The following is a 24,280-nucleotide window of genomic DNA, read 5'->3' on the forward strand; positions in this document are numbered from 1 at the left end:
TAAGTTGCCATTTATTTTGAAGGACTGCCTGGGACATTTCTAAAGGTTGCATGTGCATTTTTCCATGAGGTAATTCTGAAAGTACTTATCGAAAAGCAATGATTGAGGAATTGACATTTGAAAAAGTCTACGGTGAAACATTCTGCAATCTTGTGAATTACTGAAACATATCAGTTGAGGCTCACTGACAGATGTCTACATAACATGGAGAAGTACTTGGAGAATTCATGACCGTTTTATAACTCATGAGTGGGCAGGCTCGTAAAATGATGGGAATTAGATGGAAATATATTCATTTTAAATGGGAACTGTAATACTGTGCAGAAAGTACACAGGTTCCAGTGATTTTTCTATCCGTCTCCCAAATTCTTAGTTGGATTATCATCTCTGTGAAACAGATAAATGTTTTATGGAGATGGTGAATGGTGCGATTTGTTGGCCCCAGCAAACAGGCTTCTGAATAATATATATCCTGAACAGCAAACAAAAAGTAGGGCAATGAGGACTCTTCAGAATTTACAAGAAATCTTATAATTAAGTTCAAGATTTGTGACTAGTTTCATTTTCCGGTCCAGTTTTCTTCCCATCTATGACTCACATTGGGGCAGATGGTGAGAGATAGACAGTATTGTAAGTATTCTGAATGAACATAAAGAAGAATTTGTGGTGGTTGGTAGAAATTGTTTGATGTGTAATGCATTTGTAAGCTTCCTTAAGGTAGGTGTGTGTATTAACGTGATTGGCTGGATGTTTTTGTGGTAAGCGGTCAGTATCTGTAGAGTAGTGAGCAGAGTTCTATGCAGCAGCCTGAGCAGTCGTGTGCAGAGATGGATTTAAGACAGAAATGCATCTGTGCTTGTATGTCGTTTTTGTTCGGGGGAAAAAAAAATCACACAAACTAGGTGTCATTTGTTTGCAATTTATCCTATTCTGAGCAAAATGTTTTTTCTTTTTTCTCTTCAATAGTTCAGGCAAAAAGAAAAATGACATGCTTAAAATTTAAAGTTCAAAACCAGAAAATCCTGGGTATACAATGTGGGTCAGTCAGCATCTGAAAAAGAAAAGTCAACAACATAGAAAAGGTGCTTCACAGAGATGTAATTGGACAAAAATGGATGCCAAGCCAAAGAAGGAGACATTAGGAGGGGTGAAAGAGGTGGTTTTTAAGGAGGATCTTAAGGAGGAGAGGGAGGTGGAGACGTGGAAGGGTTTAGAGGGAATTCCAGAATGTGGGGCCAAGACGGCTGGAGGCATGGCCGCCAATGGTGGGGCGAAGGGAGACAGGGACGCACAAGAGGCCAGAATTGGCGGAACTCATTGTGGGGGTGGTGGGAGGGGGGGCGGGGTTTTAGAGCTGCAGGTAGTTACAGACATTGGGAGGGTCGAGGCTGTGAAGGGATTTTTACGCAAGGATGAGAGTTTTACATTGGATCCACTGGGCAACTAGGAGCCAATTTAGGCCAGCGTTTGCAGGGATGAAAGGTAAATGCGATGGGGTAAAGGCAACAGAGTTTTGGATGAACTGAAGTTTATGGAGGGTGGAGGATGGGAGGCCAGCCAGGAGAACATTAATCGAGACTGAAGGCGACAGGACAAGGTTGAGGGTTTCAACAGCAGATCAGCAGAGGCGATGTTACAGAGGTGGAAGTAGGCGGTCTTAGTGATCGAGAAGATAGGGGGTCAGACGCTCAGCTCAGGGACGAATAGGATGCTGAAGCTGCAAAGAGTCTGATTCACTGTGAGACAGTGGCTGGGGAGGATGATGACATCAGTGGAAAGAATAAGGAGTTTGTGACGGGGACCAAAGAGGTGGCTTGAGTCTGCAATGTTTACTGAAGGAAATTGTGGCTCATCCAAGACTGGATGTTGAACACAACAAAGGCATTGGAGGGATTGAAACTGATAGTAGAGAGGTGGAGCTGGATGGCGTAAGCGTAAACATGGAAGCTGACCTCATGTCTTCAGATGATTTTGCCAAGGGGCAGCATGTAGATGAGGAAGAGGAGGCGACCAAGGGTAGATTCCTGGAGGATTCCAGAGGTCGTGGTGCGGGGGCAGGAAGAGAAGCCATTGCTGGAGATGATGTGGCTACAGTTGGATAGCTAAGAGTGGAATCAAGTGAGGAGAGTCCTACTGAGCTGGACAACAAAGGAGAAGCACTGGAGGAGGATGGTATGGTCACCAAAGGCTGCAGCAGAGACGAGGAGGGATAGTGCACTGCGGTCACAGTCACAAGGATGTAATTTGTGCCTTGGATGGGGGTTGTTTCAGTAGTGTGGCAGAGGCGGAAAGCTGATTGGAGAATCAAATTTGAAATTGTGGAAAGATAGGCATGGATTTGGGAGGTGACAACACATTCAAAGAGGAAAGGGAGGTTGGAGATGGGGCAATAGTTTGCAAGGCCATAGGGTTCAAGGGTGGTTTTTTTAGGAGGTGGTGCCGATGCAGTTTTGAAAGGGAGTAGGACAGTATCTGATGAGAGGGAACCACTTAGAATTTCAGCTAGCAGAGGAGCCAGGAAGGGAAGTTGGATGGTCAGCAGTTTAGTGGGAATAGAGTCAAGGGAGCAAGCGGAGGGTCTCAAGAACAAGATGAGCTTGGAGATAGGAGAGACACTAGGCTCAAGGCTAGGAGAGAGGAAAGGCTTGCGGGAGATTTGACTTGGTGTCAAGGATGAGGGGGAGGGGGGAAAGCAGCAGAGGCAGCTAAGGTCTTAATCTTAGTGATGAGAGCAAAGCTCCAGCAGTTCATCAACATCATCTGAACTGCTCGATCTGTTACTGCCTTAGAGCAGCTCAAAGGGTGTGTTAATCTGTATAATAAGCAGAAATATTAAATTCCTCTAATTTTTTTTTACTGTTTATCTTCATGTGAACAGTAACCTGTGGCTACCTCTAGCTTGTGTGCCATGTGATTTAACTGGAAGATGTATTGGGATTGTATTTATTAGCTGATACAATGGTGTGCCATCATAGCCTCTGTACATTTTGCATGTGTGAATAGTATGTGAGAGGAAGACACAATATCTGGTACTGAGTCCAAGGAAATCATTAGGTTTAAAGTAAAAATAAAGAGGAACTTGAAATTCATACCAAATCCAAGTCAAGAGACTTCACACCAGGGTAAATTTCATAAAATAGCACTTGGCAGCACATGTAATAAAATGTTCCATTTTGTGTAGGTTTGATTGGAAAATACACAGTAAACTTCACTGTGGGAGAATAGGCAAAATAAATTATTGGTCAGCCCAGACAACCTGCCTTGTTGTTTTGATTCCATCTACAGGATCCCTCCCCCAAATCCCTTCATACCTCGGCTTTCAAACAGTACTCACCATTCTCCCTGGACTCATTGCTTGCTTGTTTCCTTCCTCCCTGTATCCTCACCCTATTAAAAACATGACTCACGTCACCGTGTCGTACTTATTTTTCCCCTGAATCTTAGAACTGTGGAACTTATCACCTCTCCCTCAGTCTTTGTTTTTCACATAATCTGCAGTCTTTCAAAGCACAAGCTTGACATCACACAGCCACTACTCTTTGTCTTCTCTCCTATTTTTGGTGGTGTACTGAACTGTGGACTTTTGCTCTTCAACTAGGTTTCTCAATGTGTATATATAAGAGAAAATTCCATTGAATAGTTAAACTGAGTCACTGTGTTAGCTGGTCATCTATTCCCCAAGACAGTAACTCCAATTTGGGTAATGAACTCATTATGTTGACCTGAAGCTTTCCTCATCATCTGGTCTTCAGTCATATCTCAAACTGCTCATTTTAATTAGGACATCCCACCGTTGCTGATAAAAGTATCTGCAAAAGAAATATCAAGATAATGTTTTGGATTTTGTGTCGTGGTGTTTGCCAGTTCTACAGAAAACCGCACCCCACCCCAAACATTGACCCTTACAAACGTTTCAGCACACTGCAGGATGAAAAATGCACCTCCAGTTCTTTCCTCCTGTTACTAAGTTCCTCCTGGAACAACTACTTCTCCTCATTGAACCTTTCCCACTTCCTGATTTTCACATCTTGGATCATCTGCCCTCACACCCCCTGTCCTAACGCTTCTCGTTGAGAAGATTTGTTTTCAGCCTCCCTTCAAAGGACCATGAAGTTTTGTTTAAAGAATCACTGCCTCCATGAATAGTACTCAGCAAGAAATTATGCACAAACACAATATAATTAGATCTCTACTTAAAAAGGAAAAAATTTCAGGGCTGTGGAGAAAGAGCAGGGGAGTGGGACTAATTGGATAGCTCTTTCAGAGAGCCAGCACAGGCACGATAGGCCGAATGGCCTCCTTCTGTGCTGTATGGTTCTATGATTCTATAATTAAGTAAATCATTTTGAAACTCATCAACGACACATGGCCCCTTCTGGATCTTCTGTATCCCTTCACACTCTCCCATCCCCCCTCACAAAGAATTCCTCCATATCCATCATCACAAATGCAGGGGGCCCCTATAAACTGGAAAAATTAGTCACAGCTCTCATAATTAATGTTGGAGATAATGTTTCTGGCAGAAACTGTCACAGGGTTTAATTTTTGAGACATTGCAGGAATTTAAATTTTAATCCCAGAGAAGATTGACATTTGTGGTTTCCACAGTGAACAACATAGAGGCTTGACAAGATTTTGCAATGTGTTGCTTTTTTATTTATATCAAAAAATTGGTTTGTTTTGACATCTTGGAGACAAATGGCACATTGGGGTGGAGTCTGGGTGCTGAGTGGTTTGCATTTGAGGGATGGATTTATGTAGTTACTCTCTGCTGCCATTGGTTAAGTTCCTCTCATGAAATTAACCAAGAGCCAGAAACGCGTGACATGTGAAATTGATAATTTTACAGAAATTCCTCATGTATGACCTTGATGTACCCAGGTACATATTCATTAACTTATTTAACCCTTAGCATGCTGCAGACGAGTTTACCTGCCTGAGTTTTCCCTTTCTCTGACGGCTACTGGTCAGTCGTAAGCCCTCCCTCTTCTGATGCGTGAAAATGTGTTGCAGAGCTTCTTTACCCAGAGAGTGATTAGAATGTGGAACTTGCTACCACAAGGAGTAGTTGAGGAGACCAGCATAGATGCATTTAAGGGGAAGCTAGATAAACACATGAGGGAGAAAGAAATAGAAGGTTATGCTGATAGGGTGAGATGAAGAAGGATGGGAGGAGGCTTGTGTGGAGCATAAACACCGGCATAGGCCAGTTGGGCCGAATGGCCTGTTTCTGTGCTGTACATTCTATGTAATGAGATCGTGCCAATCATCACCTTTCTGGCTTTTAATTAGTTTAAAAATTACTTGTGAGCCCAGGTCTTGGCAACAGCAACAACTTACATTTATATAGTGCCTTTATTGTAGTGAAATGTCCTGAGGCGCTTCACAGGAGCATAATCAGACATAAATTGACACTGTGCCAAAGATGGAGACATTGGGACAGTTGACCAAAAGCTTGGTCAAAAAGGTGAGTTTTAAGGGAGGGTCTTAAAGGAGGAGAGAGAGGTAGAGAGGTTTAGAGAGGGGATTCCAGAGCTTAGGGCCCAGACAGCTGAAGGCACGACCCCCACTGGTGGGGATGGATAAGAGGCCAGAATTGGAGGAATGCAGAGTTCTTGGAGGGTTGTAGAGCTGGAGGAGGTTACAGAGATGGGGGGGTGGGGGCAAGGCCATTGAGGGATTTGAATACGAGGATGAGAATTTTAAAGAAGGTTTTTGGGGACCGAGAGCCTGTGTAGGTCAGCGAGCACAGAGGTGATGGGTGAACAGGACTTGGTGCAAGTTAGAATACGGGCAGCAGAGTTTTGGATGAACTTAAGTTTAAGCAGGGTGGAAGAAGGGAGGCCGGCCAGGAGAGCATTGGAATAGTCCAGTTTGGAGGTAACAGAAGCATGGGTGAGGCTTTCAGCAGCAGATGGGCTGAGGCTGGGGCAGAGATGGGCGATATTACGGAGGTGGATGTAGACGGTCTTGGTGATGGAGCGGATATGGGGTCAGAAGCTCAGCTCAGGGTCAAATAGGATGCCAAGGTTGCAAACAGTCTCGTGCAGCCTGAGGCAGTGGCCAGGGAGAGGGATGGAGTTGGTGGCTAGGGAACGGCATTTGAGACAGGGGCTGAAGACAATGGCTTTGGTCTTCCCAAAGTTTAATTGGGGAACATTTTGGCTCATCCAGGACTGGATATCAGACAAGCACCCTGACAACACAGTGGCGGGGTCGAGATAGGTGGTTGTAAATCATGTTCTCATTCTAAAATGGTGATTGTTGGGATGAATGTAAAATGCTCTTATGTGAATATTTTGGGAAAATAAAGTAAAGAAAAGGTAGATTAGGTTAAAATTTGAGTAGCTTTAGAATTGCAATATTAGTGCTGGCTTCACCGTCACAGTAAAAATTTCAAACTTACAAAACCGATCAGTCCAAGGATACAGACGCTTCCCTGGACCTGTTAGGATCTAAAGAGTTGTTAATAGTTCTGCTTATATATATTGATGTCATTAAATTTTATAGTGACATCGCTGATTGCAGTTAAAAGCAGGAAGCACTTTTTCACACTAAGGGTAGTGGAAATTTGGAACTTGCTCCCCAAAAGGCTGTGGATGCTGGGCCAATTGAAATTTTCAAGACTGAGATTGATCGAATTTAGTGATGTAAGGGGATCAAGGCATGTGGAACCAAAGTGGGTAAATGGAGTTGAGGTACAGATCAGCCATGATCTAATTGAATCAAGGGTCTCAGTTGCCTACTCCTGTTCCTATATTATCAACCCATAAACCATTAGCCATTTAAAATGAACATTTGTCATTTTCATTTTACAGATTATTTGAATCGCCAGCCTCTTTGTGAGAGTTTATTTAAAAGTTTCAAGAAATTGATTAAGAAACAGATTGATTTGGTGATCCTGCATAGTTGGGGAGCAAGATTCACGACAGGTCGTCAGGAAGTTAGCGGTGAAATTCAGTGCAAGCATTTATATTTCTTTGTGAGCTATTTTTCGGCAGGCATTTAAAATAAAATGGGTTAATACCTACTTAAAAACAACAGAGAAATGTTAAGCATTTGTATGTGAACTTTCCTGATCAGAAAATATACCCGCAAATGTCTGGGAATTTGCCATCATCACAATAGGTTTCTGTATAGGTTTGGAGCGGTGTTTCCGTTGTTGAGTACCAGGAGTCGAGCATACCTCTAGGCTGTCCAATATCCATTTTTTTTAAACAATTATCACGAGGGGCAATTTTTTTTTAATTAACAGGAGCCTGTCACTTCTCACTCTGCAAAACCGCATTTTCCCAAAGCCTCAGATGTGTACCGCTCCAGCTCTTCTCCCCGGCTGGCTGTGTCATTCTCTGTCACAGGATTATTATACAAAATAAATGTGCTTCGACTTCAAGAACAATGAAAGCTTAACAGGAAATATTAACAGGCCTTGCTCTCAGTACAAAGGATTAGGAACACGGCTCTCATATGATCTCAGTTGCACAGGCCACAGAGTTCCTAGCATTCCTTCTGATATTGTCCCCAGATTCTCTCTTTCTTGCCAATTCCCTTTGACAAAAAGATAACTTTGTTTCCTTCCCAAATTATTTTTTTAGCATTCGTCCCCTGAGAGAAACTGAGCTAAGACATCAGGAATGTAGCTCGCTAAAACAGAAATGCCACAATATTGAATCCTTTGCATTCAGCAGACAGATGTAGAAACTGCCCATGCAATGGATTTACTGCTGATAGAATATAAATCCTGCTTTAAAGTTCCCCTTCAGTCTTCAAATTGCTACCCATGTGCATAAAACCGATCCACGTAAATGAGCAATGCCATGGGAGATCTGCATTTTATGTCATACTTTCTGCTGCCTGATAAAATGTTAGCCCCATTATAAAGCAGCAAATCCACTTACCTGCCGTGAGTAATGCCACAGGATATCCACTCGTGCTTTCAATCTCATTTTTAGTTCCTATAGGTAGTGATCCCAGGCACCAGGTTGGCCATTTGGATATAAACCAGAGCATGGACTCAATAACTGCACACTCCACCTCATGTCCTAATGCTTTAATGGTGCTTGATGGTGAACACAATAGGTGTAGTGGATGGGAGGAAGAGGAAATGTTTTGGTGTGGGTCATATCACCTCCTCACTCCAAATCCTGAAATTGCCCATGACGCTCTCCTCTTTCTCTCTCTTTCCCCCCCACCCCCCAAACTCTTTTTACATGGTTGCATCTCTGGGTTGGTGTCACATCGCCTCCCCCACCCCACCCTACTGAATTTTTACCACAAATGGCACCTTAAATCCTTGCAATTTGGTGCAAACTCATCAGAAAGGGAATTTTCAGAAACTGATTTCAGTTCTGTCCTTTTGAGATAAGGGCTGACCTTCCGATTTAAAATGTTCAGGGACACCACTTTCGGATGACCAAATGAAAATGCTTTTGTATTGCCCGTCTGTTTCTCTCCTGTCCCGGGAGAGTATCCTTGGTGTGTCACACTCAGGCTTTTTACTCGTACAGTCGGGTGCTGCTTTTGCAGGATCCCCGTGTGGAAGGTAGAGAGCCAGTTGTTTTATCAGTGGAAATGGAAGAAGTTGGGGTGTGGGGGGTGTTGTTGAATTGACTCACCCATGTTTACTTCACTCAAAAACGTTCCCTCAATCTGACAGCATTTTCATGGTCCTGTCATACTGTTGGTTCTTGGAATCTGAGGGTCCTTATGCTTTGCTGTGCAAGCAACGAAAGGAGACCACTGCATCTGCAGTCGGTTGTGCACCTAAGTCGTTGAGTATATTCAAGGCTGAGATGGATAGATTTTTGAACTCTAGGGGAATCAAGGGATATGGGGATCGGGCGGGAAAGTGGAGTTGAGGTTGAAGATCAGACATGATCTGATTGAATGGCGGAGCAGGCTTGAGGGGCCCCTGCTCCTACTTATTATGTTCTTATGCAATATAGAAACACCTTAAGCCAAGTCCAATTTTTACACATGGAATTCTAGGATTTTTTGCCAATGTTTTGGGCTTTGCATTCCACAATTCTGTACATTTTTCTGTGAAAATGGAAAACCAATGGCCTTGACAATAAATGGCGCACAATTTTATCTAACAATTTATATAATTGTCAGTGGAACATGGAACTCCAGACAGTTGTAGTTTTGCTAGTTTAAAACTGCAAGCTGAATAATCTATGGACCTTTTCACTGGAAACTGCAGCAAGAGTTAAATGTAACAAACCTGATCACACGGCTCCTGGGAAACCTAAAGACGCACAAGCCAATAAGGGAGGCGTTGTTTGAGTTCCTGATGAGGTTCTGTCAATAAACAAGTGATGCAACAATCAGGATTCAGACCGAGCTGACTGATCAGAGCAGATTAAGTGAAACTGCAGCATGAAAGTCTATAGAAAAAGCAGATCTCTCCTGTGACCGGGTCAGGCTATTGGTTTACTACTTCACAGTTAATAACTCTGGGCTTTCCTTTTTGGAGTGTAATTCTTCCGAGATTGGAAAGGCCATGCCTGCTGCTGCCCGTGCAAAAGTGGGCTTTGTTGTGTATTTGGGGTCGTTTGGCCATTTACTGACAATACTACATAACAGCTGAAGTAAGGGAGCCTGGAACAAATTAAAACAGTAACATGGTCGTCAAAGCAGGGCGAGGCTATGTCATTTGTTTGCCATATATGATTGCCTGTTAGTTGACTCCCTCCCCCACACTTTCCAGTTCAATAAAAAAATGATGATCAAAATAGAAGATGCTTCATCAGTCAACACATTTCCCTAGGGATAATAGATACCCGGGAATTAGTTACAGGCAGGATTTTAATCCAAGGGTTCCGATGAGCTCAGAAAAGAATCATGCACTTTGCAAAGATCTAGTTATACTGCCACTTTTGCATTGCAGCAAAGTAACAGCATGATTCCGGAGCCTGGTCCCGATCTAATTCTGGAGCAGAGCTCTGTGTGTCTTTCTGGAGGCAGCTGTCTCCCTATCGCTTTGGCTTGACACCACATGGAGCAACTCCAGTGCAGTTTCAGAAAGTTCAGAAAGGTCTTTTGGATTTCTTGGACAATTTATCAAGTTACACAGAACTTATTTAAATGTTTTGAGGGCGAGGGCACTCCTCCCTGCACCCTCAACACATATACAATTAATTGGAGTGAGCTCTGCTTGTGTGAGCAAGGCTCCCAAAGTCTCAATCATATCCAGACAATGTAAACAAGAGGAAATCAGCTCCGCTGAAACAATTGATACTGAAGATTGGTAATACAGTATAACTCCACTCTAAATGCCATCTGATCTCCTTTTACTACATTAAAGGCACTATATAAATGCAAGTTGTTGTTGAACTCTTCAAATATACCGCAGTCTTAACACAATTCCAGCTATTTGTGTTTTTCAATACCAATGGATCTCCTGTGGAATTGCTCACAGTGAATGAGATGATGCCCTGTCTTATCAGGACCAGAGCGTCATGCTATGCAATGCAATGCACAGCATGTTATTCTGTTGCTGAGGTAGAACTCTGTTTAGCCTGGCCTGTCCCTTTCAGGTCACCAGGTCTAATTCCAATAAGCCTGTTCTGAACTTGAATATAGGGGAATTACTCTTAGGCCCATCCTGAGGTCAAGTAATGACGAATAACCAGCTTTCTTTCTCCTTTTGTATATTTTGTTTTAAAAAGACTGATTTTTTTGGTGTTTCGTACAAAGTATGACATTTTAGGTGTGACAAACTGAAGCCTTTTATATAGGATAGACTGCAAAAATTATCTCCTGTGCCACCTCTTTAATCTTGAACATCTCAAAGCTCCTTTTAAAGGGGAATTAGTCTGTTGCTTGAGAAAGAGGAATATTAAAGTGGTGGGAAGCAAGCAGGGATGTGAGATTAGATTGGCTCATGTGGAGAAAATCCAGTTGGCCTGTTACTGCACTGTAACATTCCACGATTCTATTTTACAGAATTGTGCTCCCAGCATGGTACTTCACCCTCTGGGTGTATTAGGAATGCAAGAAGGGCGATCAGCAGGCCCCATGAAAGGAGCCCAAATACATGAAATCTACCCTATCTAGATATTCCGTATCAATTTAAAGTGTGCCGGTTCATTATTTGCCAAGTGCCAGTGTGCTCGGCCTAGCCATTAAATGCCAGAGTGTATGCTGAGGGTCGATGCGTATTGCCGAGCCTGAGTGCGTTTTGCTGAGGTTCGGGGCGTTTTGCCGAGGGTCGGAGTGAGCAATGCCTCTTCACCTGATCTGCTTTTTCTCTCCTGTTAACAGTTATGTGAGGTCATGAACAATTGTGATCGTTACTGATAATTTATTAAGAATAAAATATCGAGCAGCCGAGTCATACAGACCAGGAAGGATTTGGGTTTGATCCCTGGTCTGTGTTGAGTTAGCTGATTTCAATTAAGTTGGTGGCGTGGGAACTACAATTTCCCCACTGTTCATGTGCCAAGAAGGGGCAAATTGGCTTGGGTTCTGATCGCTGTCCACTGGAAGTAAAGGACAATTTATAAATTCTCATACTGTATCAAAACAAAATTAGGTCTTTGAAAAGAAAAACAGGTGAATAGTACAAAGTATTCCTACAGGGGGTTCTCGTCACCAAGATCTTCTGGCTGTTCACTGTACAGTGGGGTTGTAGTCAGGATGGACGGGAAAACATGGGAATCGTGAGAGAAGGAAGAACTCCAAAGCTGCTGTTGCAACATTTTTTGACGCATCAAATTTCTTGTTCAATTTACTGGAATGGGAATAAATACAGAAAAAAGCAAAGATGAGCAAAGGAACAACATCTTCAAAACATTCCGAGTGAAACTCAATATACAAGGAGTCTTGCCAGCGTGATTAAAGCAGCCACCCTAGTGACAGTGTTCCACTTTACCTAAGCTCCCCAGGCTTTGCTGACTCAGTCAAAAATCACAGTTGAAGGACCGAGGTTGCCAAGATGACCTTAGTCTGGTCTGAGATTAACTAGGATGAGAAACAAGAGTCATAAAGGCCTTTTCTGTTCCCTCCACTGTGTGAATGCTGAACACATCAGATTGCCTGTAATCACATGAAAGAGGGTTTGGCTGTTTTTGAAAGCAACAAGGTCAACAAAGGTATTTTCTTGTTCTTTGAATCGGCAGGCAGTTAAACATGGATCTTAAGTTGCTGATGCTTAATGCAAGAGATTAGCTAAGGCTGGAAAAATATGTGCTAAAAACCCAGAGAGTGAGCATTTTCACATTGAATCTGTTTGAAGGCAAAAACAAATTTAACAATTTGTTTGTGGCGGAAGTTAATTTTTAAAATCTGCTCTGCCTGTATGATTAAAAGTCTTGCATCTAGAGTGCGTGTAAAATAAAATCTGTCACACTTTTCTGATTGGCTCAAACAACCATGTGATTAGCTCAGATGCAAGCAGGTAGGAAAAGCAACTAGCGCCAATCTTGTTTCTCACTGACTTTACTATATACCCCAACCAATAACGCCTGTAACATACTAAACACATACAAATTAGAAGAAAAATAACAATAGAATTACCCATTGCATCTTAACACACACTCACCAACTTGTACCCCTAAAGGCAGCCTTGACTTTGGTTTCTGCTCCATTTCCAGAGTTCCTATTCTTCTCCTCGCCCATCCTTACCATGCTGTACATCTTCCTGTCTTCCACACACTTCTGTGGTTGAATATCTGAGGCAATCTGCAGCGAGGCATTATGGAATAAGTCTCGAGTGAGTGATATTCACTGATGGCTTGGTGTTCAATACATTGCAGCAATTAAACCCGCTGCACTCCCTCTCATGTGCACCAAGCACTAGAATGCAGCCATTTGGTATCATGGCACTGTTCCTGTGTTTGCTTCAGATCCCAGATCCCAGATCAGGCTCTGGACCTGCATGGTGTAACAAATTGGATAGCCCTGGAACCTGATCTTCAGTTGCTTCCAAGCCCTTATTCACAGAGATCCACATTACCCACTCCACACCCTAGATAAGCTCTCATTTAAACGGATACAACAGAGTCCCCAATTGATAGGAACCATCTGAATACAATTAACACTTATTGATGTAAATCATACGGATACAATTAACACATGGCTGCTGTTGGCCAGAATGAATCCAATATTTTTTGTTGTTTTTTTAAATGGATATGCAGATGTTTATTGTTGAAAGATGGAGCAGGAAGAATTAAACAGGAGCTGAGAACCACTGTTGAAAATAACAAAACAAAAATTAGTTGCGAACAAATTAAGAAGTGATAGGACGAAAATTGTTTTTTTAATTTATTAACAGGGTGTGGGCAAAACGAGGAAGTCTGCATTTATTGTTTGTTCCTAATTGCCCTGATAGCATTAAGAGTTAATCACATACTGGAGTCACATGTAGGCCAGACCAGGTAACACACACACACACACACACACGTATCATTTCTCATTCTAATTTGACTTTGAAAAATCAACTAAGTTGAATTTTGAAATCAACACAGCTTTCAATTATTATCTGATTATCACGTGTGTTTAGAAAGTTAGAAAATGTAAACTTTCTAATTAGATACACACTGAGATACACATCTGGGAATCTAACACAAAACATCAAATTTAATGCTTGCAGCAATCGCTTTGAAAGTTACAAACCAGCACTGACAAACCTGGGACCTCCACATCCCCAGCTGGCCCATTGGTTTATACCCAAGGCATATCACCCTGTTGACTATTATATGATGGTGATGGTAGCATTGCAATAGTTGAACAATGCTTGCAGAGCTTCTCCAGTGCTCAGTGATTTACTACTCAGACATTGTCGGTCCCTTTATACAAAGAAGAATTGCCCAGAAATGCTAGCCCACAACTATAATATACCCTACAGCAATGCAGGCCAACTAAAAGAAGTAGGAGCTCCTTGAGCCAACAGAAATGTTTTTTTAACAGGGGACATATGGTCATATAAGGGTTATCAGCAGTTCAAGGGTAGGAGCTTTTTCATGCACTATGTAATATGATTCCATTACACTGTCCTTGGCCCTTAAACTGAACCTTGAACTGGCCTGGACCAGAAATCACAGTGCTTGTCTTGAAATTATAGTCCTCTTTTAAAGCACAAGTCCAAACTGATTGGTATCTCTGCGTACTTTAGGCTGAGGTGTAAGTGAGCCTGCCATTAGCCAGATTATCATTAGTAAACGAGTAATAACTAACTGAAGAGATATATACCGGAAATCTGCAATAAAAACAGAAAATGCTAGAAATACATAACAGATAAATCAACATCTGAAAGAGGAATTGGTTAGTATTTTGGGTAGGACCCTTCACCAGAAATGACACCATTAATGTGACGTAGCAGTGCTTGATGAAGAGACGCAACCAAACTGTGAACCTATTTTTCTCATTCAGATGCTGTCCAGCTTGTTGGGCGCTTGCAACACCTTTTCACGTTTTGTTACAGTAATAGCTTATTCCATTCATGGCATAACTGTGACCGTATTCCAGAAGGGCACATGATATAGGCATGCACATATACACAAATGTAGAAAATGTCTGAAGCTGTCTCAAGGAAGATTTGAGTTAAGGAAAACAAGCTTCAGTGTGGGTGACAAAAGATTTAGCAACACAGTCTTGCATGAAATGTGTTCTCTCTGTGTTTACTATAGATTTTTTCCTTATTGGATTGACTTTAAAATAAATCTTTAACACCTCTGTTAGGATAGCAAGCTAAGGAAATTCTCATTTTCTCCCAAGCCATCAATCACCACTTCTAAACTGTCCCTCCTGGCTTGGTGTTTCTATTCCGCAAAGTGCCTTGGACGTTTATAGAAATGTAAGTTGTTGAATGCATTAAGGGTTTGTATGCTGATCTTTGCACAGCATAATTGCTGCACACTTCTTACAAGTGATGTCCAAATGTGAAAATGCTCCTTTCATAATCTTTAGGGTGAACCTTTTTTGGTAAAAATATTTGGGGAAAGAATAACTTGGTTAGACTATCAGCATCAGACACACTCCTGGTGTCCTGGCCGAAATTTATGACTCAACGAACATTACAAAACAGATTATCTGGTAATTTATCTCATTGCTGTTTGTGGGACTTAACTGCGTGCAAATTGGCTCAGCATTTGCCTACATTACAACAGTGACCATATTTTAAAAGTAATTTATTGCCTGTGAGACACTTTGTGATGTCCTGAGGACATGGAAAGCTGCTATCTAAATGCAATTTCTTTCTTTCTTTGAAGGGTTTACCAAACATTTTGATGGGATCTTACTCATGTAATGACTGGAGAAAGTCATACACTCCCAAAGAGGGTTGACAAGTCTTGTTTCTTTTCTGTTCATACTGCTTCTGTCTCCTGTTTGTTCTCCTACTGCAAAGCCATCTGAAGCACATCCTTCATTAACATTTCTAGTTAGTGACTCAATGCCCAGTGGTGCAGGATATTGCATGAATGCTGAAGCAACACAAGCCAACTCCCAGCTGTCTTATAAATTGTTTGTCAGTTTTGTATTCTCAGTATTACAGGGATGTGGTTATATTAAAGAGGCATTGACTTTTTGGGGGAAAAGAAGTCTGTCAAGCCTTTTATTTTGGGAGGGAGGAGATCCTTCTGTTCATTGTAATGATAGTAGGTGCCCATGAAGTGACAGTGTCCTTTGATGCTAATTAATTCATCTTGTTTGATGTCTGTAAACAAATGAGAAAGGGGTTGAAATGATGCTGTGTGATATTGGTATCAGGCATCGTGCTTCAAAATTCCTTTGTTCATTATGTACCAGACACAGGAATTTCAGACAAATGCGTTAATTACTTCACCGCTAATATCACACGGTGTGACGTCAACCCCTGAAAATTTGCAGGACACTTTTTTCCAGGAATGTAGTTTCCCTTTAAGTGATTGTTGAAAAACATTGGGTAATTGCTGCTTGCTCACATATTGCATATCCTCCGAGGTCATGGTGTAATCTAATTTGGTTCCAATGAAATACATTCCACATTGCTGCACATGGGAAAAGCTGCTCCACCTATTTGTGTTTCAGAAGCAAATTGTTTTGCTAGCCCAGTCAATTGTGGGTCATGGGACTATTTTTCACATTCCCATATCACCTTGGTTTAAACAAATGTTATGATAGAGCCAGTTCTTCTGGAGTTCATAGTTTGATGCGGTAAGGACCATGCTTTTGCAGGAATTTGAAATGCGTTGACCTTGCAATTTTGCTTTCCATTTGTTGCACGTCACAAAATATTTTCCAGTTAAGCAAAATGTTTAGAAAATTCAGATAGAAACAGAAAATGCTGGAAATGCACATCAGATTGACCCGAAGGAGAAAGGATGATTAACATATCGGGTGTAAATCCTTCCATCACTCCCAAAAAGTTACCCGGTCTTTGCTCTTTCAGATGCAGACCGACCTGTGTATTTCCAGCAATTCCTGCTTTTATTTCAGTCATCCAGTTATTGCAACATTTCTTTTAATTTCTATAAAGCACAACGAGGGATGGATTCTCTGGTCACTCTGTGCAAGGACATTGCAACTGCATCTGTAAAGATCCCTTCTGGTCGGTATCTCCAGTGAAATTGTAAATGTGCATTTTGTGAACACATTTGTCATGTCCCTACATATAGCAACCGGAGCAATTTGCCTCCTATTACTGGAATGAGTTGGGTAACTGGTACTCAACAACAACAACTTGCATTTATATTGCGCCTTTAACATAGTAAAATGTCCCAAGGCACTCCACAGGAGCGTTATCAAACAAAATTTGACACCGAGCCAGCTAAGAAGTTATTAGGACAGGTGACGAAAAGCTTGGTCAAAGAGGTAGGTTTTAAGAAGCGTCTTAAAGAAGGTTTAGGGAGGGAATTCCAGAGCTTAGGGCCTAGGCAGATGAAGGCACGGCCATCAATGGTTAAACGATTAAAATCGGGGCTGTGCAAGAGACCAGAATTGGAGGAGCGCAGAGATCTCGGAGGGTTGTAGGGCTGGAGGAGGTTACAGAGATAGGGAGGGGCGAGGCCACGAAGGGATTTGAAAACAAGGATGAGTATTTTAAAATCGAGGTGTTGCTGGACCGGGAGCCAGTGTAGGTCAGCGAGCACAGGGGTGATGGGTGAACGGGACTTGCTGCGAGTTAGGATACGGGCAGCAGAGTTTTGGATGAGCTCAAGCTTGTGGAGGGTGGAAGATGGGAGACCGGCAACACACTGATTGAGTTGGAATGAAGTTAAAGTGTAATTGAAAGATCGACTCTTGATAGCAGTTTAATTGCCAGAGAGGATTTTGTTTATTTGGGATATTCAAGAGCAAGAACGTAAATTAGAAGTTAAATGTATCATTTTTAATTAATTACTTTACAGTAATTCTGATCCAATAAAACATTTATGGTTTTAAAAGTAATTTCTAACTCTCTATGGCCTTGAAAGTACACTGTGCATATAAAATTTTAACACACTCATACAAAATTATTTCAGCCACTATTTTTAAGGAGGCATTTACCCACTTATTTTAAACATGTTAATGCCTCTGTTAAAATAGATGAAGGGGTTTTATACGAATGTGTTTAGCCTCCTTAAACTAATATTTGAACAGTCTAATTTGAAGGCTTAAGTATTGAATTTATCTTTGTTTTTAAAATATACAATTGCTCTAATGCTGGATGTCTGCTTTCCGTAACTCGAGTGTTGTATCTGAAGAATATGCAGTTTTCTTCGTGACTGGTGAAGCCACAAAATGGTTCAGTCCAGTTTCCCAACCAATTGAAGGAAAGCAGAGCTACATAATCAGAAAAAACACAGGGGGAACAGATGACTACACAGGACCGGAAAAGACCATCCCAGGCCATCAAAGCTAGAAAATATCACAGACCTCTCTTTGCCCCTCAGCAGCATTTCTAAATCCACAGGATTTGGGGGATAAAGTTATATTACATTCTGTACTTACCCCCTGGAACTTTATTGTTGTTGTTCTTGAGATGTGGGAAGCACTGACAAGGCAGTATTTATTGCCCATCCCTAGTTGCCGTGAGGATATTAAGAGTCAAACACGTAGTGTGGGACTGGAGTCACATGTTGGCCAAATCGGGTAGGGGTGATAGATGCCTCCGTGAAGGACGTTAAAGGAATGGTGGGGCCGATTAGGAACAAAGAAGGAAATCTACTTGTGGAGGCACAGGACACGACTGAGGTACTGAATGAGTACTTTGCATCTGTCTTCACAAAAGAAGATGATGAAGTTAATGTCACAGTAGATGAGGGGGGGAGTAGAGATATTGGATAGGATAAAAACAGATAGAAAGGAGGTGCTAAATAGGTTGGCATCACTCAAAGTTAACAAGTCACCCGATCCACTTGGGATGCATCCTAGGTTGCTGAGGGAAGCAAGGGTAGAAATAGCAAAAGCTCTGACCACAATCTTTCAATCCTCCTTGGATATGGGAGTGGTGCCAGAGGACTGGAGAACTGCAAATGTAACACCTATATTCAAAAAACGGGAGAGGGATAAACCTGGTAACTACAGGCCAGTCAGTCTCATGTCAGTGGGGTAAAACTTCTGAAGGTCATTGTCAAGGACAAAATTAATTCTCACTTGCAGAAGCATAGGTTAATAAGGGACAGCCAGCACCAATTTGTGAAAGGCAAATCATATCTGACTAACCTGATTGAGTTCTTTGATGAAGTACCAGAGAGGGTTGATGAAGGTAGTGCAGTAGCTGTTGTATATGTGGACTTTCAAAAGGCATTTGATAAAGAACCAAATAACAAACTTATTCCGAAAATGGGATTAAAGGAACGGTGGTAACTTGGGTACGTAATTGGCAAGGGATAGGAAGCAAAGAACAGATGTTTTTCTGACTGGAGAGAAGTATGCAGTGGGGTCTCCCAGCGATCGGTATTAGGACCATTGTTTTTCTTGTTATATATAAATGACCTGAACTTGGGTATATGGAGTACAATTTTGAAGTTTGCGGATGATACAAAACTTGACAACATAGTAAATAGTGAGGAGGATAGTCGGAGACTTCAGGAGGATATAGACAGACTGGTGAAATGGACTGGTGAAATGGCAGATGCAATTTAATGCGGGTAAGTGTGAAGTGATGCAATTTGGGATGAACAACATGGAGAGGCAGTTTAATCTAAATGGTACTATTTTGAGGGGATGCAAGAGCAATGGGACCTGGGGGTGCATATTCACAAATCTTTGAAGGTGGCAGGGCAAGTTGATAAGGCGGTTAAGAAAGGGGGCATAGTCTAAGGATAAGGGGGTCAGCCATTTAAGACTGAGATGAGGAGGAATTTCTTCACACAGAGGGCTGTGGATACTAAGTCGTTGAATATGCTCAAGGCTGAGATAGTTAGATTTTCGGGGAATCAAGGGCTATGGGATCAGGCAGGAAAGTGGAGTTAAGGTCAAAGATCAGCCGTGATCTTATTGAATGGTGGAGCAGGCTCCAGGGGCCATATAGCCCACTCCTGCTCCTATTTCTTATGTTCTTATGAAAGCGTATGGGATACTTGGCTTTGTAAATAGGGGCATTGAATACAAAAACAGGGAAGTCATGCTAAACCTTTACAAATCACTGGTTAGACCTCAGGGGGAGTATTGTGTACAATTCTGGGCACCACTCTTCAAGAACGATGTCAAGGCCTTGGAGAGGGTATAGAGGAGGTTTACCAGGACGATACCAGGGATGAGGGTCTTCAGTTATGTGGTGAGATTGGAGAAGCTGGGATTGTTGTCCTTAGAGCAGAGAAGGTTAAGGGACGACCTAATAGAGGAATTGAAAATAATGAGGGGTTCAAATAGAGCAAATAGGAAGAAACTGTTTCCTCTGGCAAGTGGGTCGGTAACCAGAGGTCATAGATTTAAAATAATTGGCAAGAGAACTAGAGGGGAAATTAGGAGAATTTTTTTTACACAGTGGGTTGTTAAGATCTGGAACGCACCACCTGAAAGGGTGGTGGAATCAGATTCCATAGGAACTTTCAAAGAGCAATTGGACATGTACTTGAAGAGGACCAACTTGCAGGGTTATGGGGAAAAAGCTGGGGTGTGGGACGAAATTGGACAGTTCTTTCAAAGAACCAGTACAGGCATGATGGGGGGAATGGCCTCCTTCTGTGCTGTAAGATTCTATGATTCCAATGAACTAGATGGGCTTTTGTGATGATCCAGCAGCTTTCATGCCAGCCCACAAATTACTGGATTTATTGAATTTATTTCCACAACTTGCCATAGTGGGATTTGAACTCATGACCTGTAGGTAGCTCATCCAGCACTATAACCATTAGGCTACCATACCCTGTTAATACATTATGGAATGGACTTTGTAATACAGTACAATTTACGAGATGTTATATCAATTCAGCGCATCATCTTTATTTCCTTTTTGCATACTTTACACCAACATTATTGCACTCAATGAACACACCACATAAAAATGAGCCAGCATAGTTGTACATATTTTTACAGTGGTTGAACATGGCTCAGGATCAGGGTAGCCATGGTGGGTGGATTATTGTGCTGTCAGTGTATTCTCCAATAGTACCATGTTAAGAAAATTTAGTATTGCACCAAAAAATAACCCAGAATACCATATTTCTCTTTGAAGAATGAACTGCCCATTACCATACCTCGACTGTTAATTATTATATGCTTGACTGTTTTCCTGTTTGGATTTCCAATGATTCTCTTCATATTTTTTAAAAAAGAGGTGAGACAAGAAAAACAAACATACATGATAAGAAACCACAGACTATGTTTTCCTATGAAAATTATTTTTTAATGTGCATTCTTTATAAGACAAAATCTCAGTGAATTCAAAGTGACTCAGTGTTGAGGTTTTACTGACATCCGTTGGCTCCTGGGAGTTTGATGTTGTCCTAACCCCTCCAACAATTTCCTCTCTTGAAACACTGCACCGTTTGTCTGTTATTTCATGTCTACTTATTTCATTCTGCTGCAATTATCATAAAAGTGATTGGCTACAGGCTTTTATTATTCACATACAAACACAATGTACAACGCCATGAATCACCTTCAAACACATCATTACATCAGTTCTCACTGAGGCTGTGAGAATTTCTCTGATTGCTGTGTCACGACATGGTGCATGCGTTTTTAAAAGTTTCTTCCCTTCAATGCTCTTGGAGAAATTGTAAACATGTCCCGATGTCCCCTTAGATATCACGAGAAATAACGAACAGAGGAAATTTCACAAATACATTCACAGTATCGTCACAGAGACCAGAGGAACTCTTATCCCGAGGTCACTGAGAAACATAACGTGCACTTTTTTGGCTTTACTCTCTTCCCAAAGGATGTGTAACACAGAGCAGTGTACAACTGTGGACTGTACTCTTATGAATATGGTTAATTTTTTTGGAAAAAATTATTCTCCTTCTTTCAAGATTGTATGATGTGGAGATGCCGGTGATGGACTGGCATTGACAAATGTAAAGAATCTTACAACACCAGGTTATAGTCCAACAATTTTATTTGAAAATCACAAGCTTTTGATTTTCAAATAAAATTCAAGATTGTAACCAGCCAAGTTCCTCACTTGATCTCCTCTTTCCTTCGCTAGTTGAAGAGTTTTCAGTGGTTTCCAACACTTGGTCCGAAAAAGAACCGACAAAGTAATCAAAGTGAATCATAATGCATCATTGGTTCATATGTTCCCTGTAACATTGGCAAATGCCAAAAGAAAATAATTGCACATATATAGTACTTCAACACATCTCTCAGAAACATTCGAAAGCATGTCATATACAATGAATTACTTTGAAACGAGTGACTTTTGTTATGTAGGCAAACACAGCAGTTGCTTTGCACACATTACGATTCCTCAAACATAAATGTGGTAAATGACCAGTTAATCTGTTTTGGTTGTGCAGGTTAAGACAGGAATGTTGGCCAGAACAGTGGGGAATCTTCCTGCTCTTCTTCAAATGTTGCTCTGGGATCTTTAACGACTGGAACAGGCAGATGGGGCTGGTTTTAACATCTGGGCCAAAGGATGGCACCTTTAACAAGCCTGGACTGTATGCTCAAGCCCTGGAGTAGGATTAAACCCAGAATCTTCTGATTCAGCAGAATTAACAGTTGTAACCAAAGCTAATGATTGAAAGTCAAACAGAAATCTAGTTCTCACAGTGGCTTACATATGACCATGCAAAAAGAAGGGTGAGAAACGACCATGAGACCGTCCACTCAACAGTGCAACCTGGCACATTGTTTACCTACCCCTAACCACGCTATCTCTTGGGAGAGGCAAAACACCTGCGGTCAATTCACCAAATTGCTCTCTGACTCCTTAAGGCAATCAAATAAAGTTTTAGTGATTGCCCTTGTCTGTGACTCATCACAATCGCCAATTCCAGTCTGCAGGTCAGAAGCAATGGCCATTAAATGACTGGCTGTATTTCTTTTTTCAAGATTGTTTTGCAGCTGTACTACAACTTAAAGCCAATCAAATTTTAACTATTGTTTGGTGACGGAAATGTGGAGATTGGAAAATATGTGTCCGATGCACCCAGCATTAAATGACTGGCTCACTTTCTCATTTAAAAAAAAAATGACTGTTTTACATTTGTAGCCCAAGTGTTTTGGCTTAAGTGGGTAGCATTTTCTCTCCTCTCTGTGTTTCTGTGCGAAATGTCATACCCAGCCAAGTAGGTGGGCAAATTGCTGGTCTCCGCCAACAATGCCAGTCTCAAATTGGTTGCCCAATGGTTGCCTGGGTAACTGGGTAATTTTCTTACCAATAATGTGGAAAATTTAATGTGCGCCTGATGCGTTTATGGACTTATCTCCCCATTTTTCATGATGTTGCATGCTACGCTGAGCTAGTACACTGCCCCAGCAGTTGGTCCTCTACAGCAAAATAATCGGGAATTTTGTCTGCAACTTTTTTTCTTTTGCAGGAAAGCAGCGCAAAGCATGACTTGGCAAAGGAAAGTAGCCACCTTCACAGAGAAAGAAAGGTCTCTCCGATACCTTTTAAGGTGAGTTAACAGAACCATTCTCATTGCAGATGCCTTTAAAGAAAGAAAAGGAAAGGCTTGCATTTATACAGCGCCTTTCACAGCCTCGGGACGTCCCAAAGCACTTTACAGCCAATGAAGTAGTTTTGAAGTGTAGTTACTATTATACTGCAGTATAGTTTTGGGCGAGCAGCACTAAACTGGCGTCCCTATGACACTGTTCCCCTATTCACCTTTCCTCCCAGTGCCATTCTCTACCATGCACTGTGGAGAAGCAGAACTAATGAATCCAGCGGCAGCCCATAAGACCCATGCTAAAGGATTTATATTTGCACCATTGACATCCGCTGCAGTTTTTAACATAAAAGCACCTTTAAATATCATTCCAGTCTCAGTTTTTTCCGTCCTGCCTTTACCCTTCCCCCCCAATAATAACATTTTCTTGTGAACATTTGCAAAGTTGAATAAACCTTTTATTAAAGTGATATTTCCCTCTTTATTTTTACAAATTTTTATTTGAAGAACATTTCCCATTCAGTTTCTGTCCACCTATTACTGCAGTGCAGCAAACCCCTTTTCAGCATCTGTTTTTGTTTCATGTAAAATTCATAAAACCTATTTGTCCAGTCCCATGGTCTGACATAAGACGGGCAAATTAGACAACTTGCACAATGGACAGGCCCCCCCAAAAAATTGAATGTCGGTCCGTGCGGAATAAATCGAGGGCCTTTAGTGTTACAAAGCATCAAAGTCTTCCAACGTCAATTCAATTTTGCCTTTCAAAAAAGTTTATCAAAAGAGGGAAATGATCTTATCAAACTTGGAACTATGTTAAGGAAAGGTTTAGACTATCTACGAGGCTGATCTCAGGGGAGGAGGGAAGGGATTTACTGCACATCTTCTTAAAGAGGGTTTCACTGTATTTCTGGCTAAAACCGGCTTTCATATGAGCCCTAATTCTCATTTGGTAAACTATTTAAAATGCTATTTCTTAATGCCTTCTAGTACAGATGCTCACAGCCCAGAGTGGAGCTGAAACCTATCATTCTGGAATCAATTACACTGAACAGGGTCAGATGGGTATTGCTTACCCTTAGGCTACGAGTTCAATTCATAATGGATTAATTTTCAATATTAAATTATATGATCAAAAGATAAAAGAGACTTAAATAATGAGTCGGCTTCCATTTTGATATCTTTTTTCCAACAAGGTCAGTTTACTTTGGTTAATAATAATTAAATTGAGCGATTTGGCTATGCTGGCGATTGAAGCCAAATGTAAGACCATATAAGATGAGAGGTGAAATTAAGTGCCACAGTCC

The 24,280-nt window shown here is 41.5% G+C and overlaps 1 long non-coding RNA gene across 1 annotated transcript in view; it reads left to right on the forward strand.

Moving 5' to 3' along the window:
• Window positions 1-24,280, forward strand: part of LOC137336129 (uncharacterized) — a 196,962-nt gene that overhangs the window by 127,971 nt on the left and 44,711 nt on the right. Inside the window, exon 3 of the long non-coding RNA XR_010966579.1 lies at window positions 22,899-22,979. This is a non-coding gene — a long non-coding RNA (uncharacterized lncRNA). The remainder of the gene's footprint in view (window positions 1-22,898; window positions 22,980-24,280) is intronic.

This window comes from Heptranchias perlo, chromosome 20 (genome assembly GCF_035084215.1).
Source record: "Heptranchias perlo isolate sHepPer1 chromosome 20, sHepPer1.hap1, whole genome shotgun sequence".
Classification (NCBI taxonomy): Eukaryota; Metazoa; Chordata; class Chondrichthyes; order Hexanchiformes; family Hexanchidae; genus Heptranchias; species Heptranchias perlo.